The 3,590-nt window shown below is 45.1% G+C and overlaps 1 long non-coding RNA gene across 1 annotated transcript; it reads right to left on the bottom strand.

Moving 5' to 3' along the window:
* Window positions 1-394: 394 nt before the first annotated feature.
* On the bottom strand, window positions 395-1,655 carry LOC123328914. Its single transcript, XR_006543916.1, has 2 exons — window positions 1,192-1,655; window positions 395-1,037 (listed from the first exon to the last, which is right to left on the bottom strand). It is a non-coding gene; the product is annotated as an uncharacterized LOC123328914 (long non-coding RNA).
* Between the last annotated feature and the right edge of the window lie 1,935 nt (window positions 1,656-3,590).

A 3,590-nucleotide genomic window follows, 5' to 3' on the forward strand; every position in this document is an offset into this window, starting at 1 on the left:
ACTAGAAGCTGGGCTCAAACCTCATAATTATTTTTTCTTTAGGGCACCATAACACGATGCTAAGGACACAGTGTATTAAAAAGGCTTGGACTGAGGTCTAAGGTTGCATGTCCCGTGGAGCTACTCAGTGTGGGTCTCAATTCAGTGCCACGGATGGAGGGCACTGCGGGTGGGCACTGGGGTGACTGCAGGTGGAGATGCAACATGGGGCAGACAGTTCCCACTCTCAGAGTGTAGCTGCTCCACTGGGGTGAAGGTGAGGTTCCTCCTTCATGGTCCCTATGGTACTGTTAGACCTCCCGGTGCAGAGGGGTTATTCCCACTCATGTAACTGTGCTAATCAGCAACACGTCTGCAGATTCCTGCTGCTTCCTTTCATCCCTTAAATCTCAGGATAAGATTTTATTGACAGCCTTAGTCTTTTTGTAACTCCTCTGCTGAACTCTTGACTCAGTTTTCTTGCAACCTTTTGTTGACTGTAACTCGAGTCATCTGTGACTGATGGAATGACAGGAAGCTCGAGGTTCAGGGGGAGCTTCACAGTGGGCAATGTGCCCACTCCCCTTGTTTGTGAGGACACTTCAGATCCAAATTCAAGGGCTCTCACCTTTGCCTGAGACTGACTCATGAACTAATTAGTTACATTTGCAGCTAATCAAGGGTGAGCTCTGGGAACAACCTGATTTATTTTCTCTTTCAAGAATCTTTTGGCTCTGACCACATAAGGAGCAAGGGATCTGCTCCTGTATCAGCAGCTTGAACTGAAATATTTGTTGAACCACAGACACAGGACATGAGGGCTAAGAATTTACAGTGAAGGGCAAAGGCCTCTGGGGCAAGGCTCCTTTGGTCTTCAAACTCACTTCCAGAGCTTGACAGGCAGGTCTCCGGAGAGCAGGAGATGGCACTTAACTTTTGATCCCCAGGGAGGGGCCAGTTTGGCTCTGCTCTCTTCTGGGTTTCCTGCGGTTCATAGGAGGTCTCTGGGGGCAGAACCAGAGGCAGGAGGAGAAGCAGAAAGCTTCCAACAACCTGACCTAAGGGAAACAGCAGGCAGAGAGGAGAATGTCAGATGTATGGCTGCATTCAGTGCACGTCTTATCAGGCAACAAGAGTGTGAGCATTCGGTGGGGCAGTGGTATAGGAGGAACCAGCACTTAGCACTGCCCACTTGTACTCATAGAGGAATACCTGGCATCAAGCGAGAAGCACTGTCCCAGCTCAGTACCGGGATGCGGCTTTGATCAGAGGCTGTCCCCTTAGCACGGGTACAGCCTTTTGCATCACACCTTTTCAGCACCTCGCCTTTCTCAGCTCTGAGCTCAGACAGCGGACACGGGCTCTGTCTTCGTGTAACGTGTGCATCAGGTAAACACTGCCTAAATTAAAGGGCTCGCTGACAAATGATCTGCTTCTCAGCAGTGCCTCTTATACCTACTGAAAGAGAAAAGCTCCGGAAATACAAATAAAAGCAGAAGCCTTTTGAAAGTTCCCTTGTCATAACTCTCTTCCAGTTAAGACACTAGTCTTGTGAGCGTGTGTGCACACGTGAGGTAGAGATGAACACAGCGTTGTTTTGAATGTATGTCTTGATTCTGATGATGTGGTTAAGCTAAGCACCACAAATGTGCCCTCTTCCCTCTTCCCCTTTTCTCCCCCCTCCCCTTTTCTCCCCCCTCCCCTTTTCTCCCCCCTCCCCCTTTCACCTCCTCCTCTCAGTGGAGCATATTTACAAAGGAGGCATACACCTGGCAGGGTTTGATCCCCAGGGTCTTGAGATCTGGGTTAATTTGGCGATGAAGGACTAGAATGTCTGGTGAAAAGGGTGTATCCGCCTGAACATCTCCAACTACAGGTTCCTAATTCATTGTGCTCTTTAACATCTGCCAGATGACTGCAGGATTTTGCTGTTAGTGGAATTCTGGGGTCCTTAACTGTTAGTATCTAAAGAGTATATGGCAGCTGGAACAGGAAGCATGGGGTAGATCTGTGTTCCGTGTACTGAGGCTGGCTGGGGTTTAGAAACCCCTCTGCAGCAGGATTGAGTAGCTCACAGCCAGGGGCTGGCTCTCCCGATAGGGAAGAGATGACAGGGAAGTTAGAAAGCTTAGTTGATGGCATCTTTCCTAAAATCAACCCAGATTTGAACGTTTGTAGGTGGGTGTGACAGAAAAACAGTGGCAATTGCTTCCTAGACATTCTTCTAATTAATAAAGCAGGTAAATCTCTATGCACGTCCCACCAAGGGAGAAAAATACAGCCCTTAAAAGTTTATCTCCCCTAAGTTGGCCCTTATGCAAAACAGTTGCCTCCCCTCTGCTCACCCTGGAGTTTGCTTTCAAAGAACCTTCCAGGGGCCCTAGGTTTGAATTTCAAAGAGCTTTCAGATGGTTCCAAGCCTCTGTAATTCTAGAAACATTCAGAACAGAACAGAGCATGAAGATGATTATTTTTCTCATCTGTACAAATAATTTCTCCTCTCCACCCCCAGCTTTATAGAGGAAAAACTGACAAATAAAAGTTCTATATATTTAAGGTGTGCAGTGTGATGTTTTGATATATGCTGAAATATTCATCACAGTCAAGCTAATTAACATATCCATCAACTCACAGTTACCTTTTTTTTGGTAAGAATAATTAAGATTTATTCTCTTAGCAAATTTCAAGTATAAATACAGTATTGTTAACTATGTGCAAATAATTTTTAAAATCTCCAGTGGGTCAGGGTCATGGCCAAGGTTGGAAAGGAAATACATTCCTGAAATGCAAATATAGGTTACCTGCAGGAGTGTTGTGCACTTTATACTCTTAAAACTCCTGCTTTCAGAGTCTAGGGAGGAAGGTGTGGGGATGGGAAGGCAGCCTGGGACTCAGGAGAAAGAGGAGGAGGAAGAGAAAGATGGTGAGTCATGTGTTCACCTACGCCTTCATCATCAGCCATGTTATTACTGAGCATCTTGAATGTACCCAGAGATGTGCTGGGCTCTGTGGGGTATAACAGTCACTGACTCAGTCCCTCCTGCCGGGATTTCAGAGTCTGGCTGGGGAGCCCTGTGAAGACACCGATTCTTTTTTTTTTTTTTTTTTTATGCTATTCATATATTTTATTTTATTTTTTATTTTATTTTTTTTGTGTGTGATATTCTTTTTTTTTTTAATTTTATTTTATTTTTAAACTTTACATAACTGTATTAGTTTTGCCAAATATCAAAATGAATCCGCCACAGGTATACATGTGTTCCCCATCCTGAACTCTCCTCCCTCCTCCCTCCCCATTCCATCCCTCTGGGTTGTCCCAGTGCACCAGCCCCAAGCATCCAGTATCGTGCATCGAACCTGGACTGGCAACTCATTTCATACATGATATTTTACATGTTTCAATGCCATTCTCCCAAATCTTCCCACCCTCTCCCTCTCCCACAGAGTCCATAAGACTGTTCTATACATCAGTGTCTCTTTTGCTGTCTCATACACAGGGTTATTGTTACCATCTTTCTAAATTCCATATATATTATTAGCAAGGTGAAAAGACAGCCTTCAGAATGGGAGAAGATAATAGCAAATGAAGCAACTAACAAACAACTAATCTC

The sequence above is a fragment of the Bubalus bubalis genome, chromosome 13, assembly GCF_019923935.1.
Source record: "Bubalus bubalis isolate 160015118507 breed Murrah chromosome 13, NDDB_SH_1, whole genome shotgun sequence".
In the NCBI taxonomy this organism is placed as follows: Eukaryota; Metazoa; Chordata; class Mammalia; order Artiodactyla; family Bovidae; genus Bubalus; species Bubalus bubalis.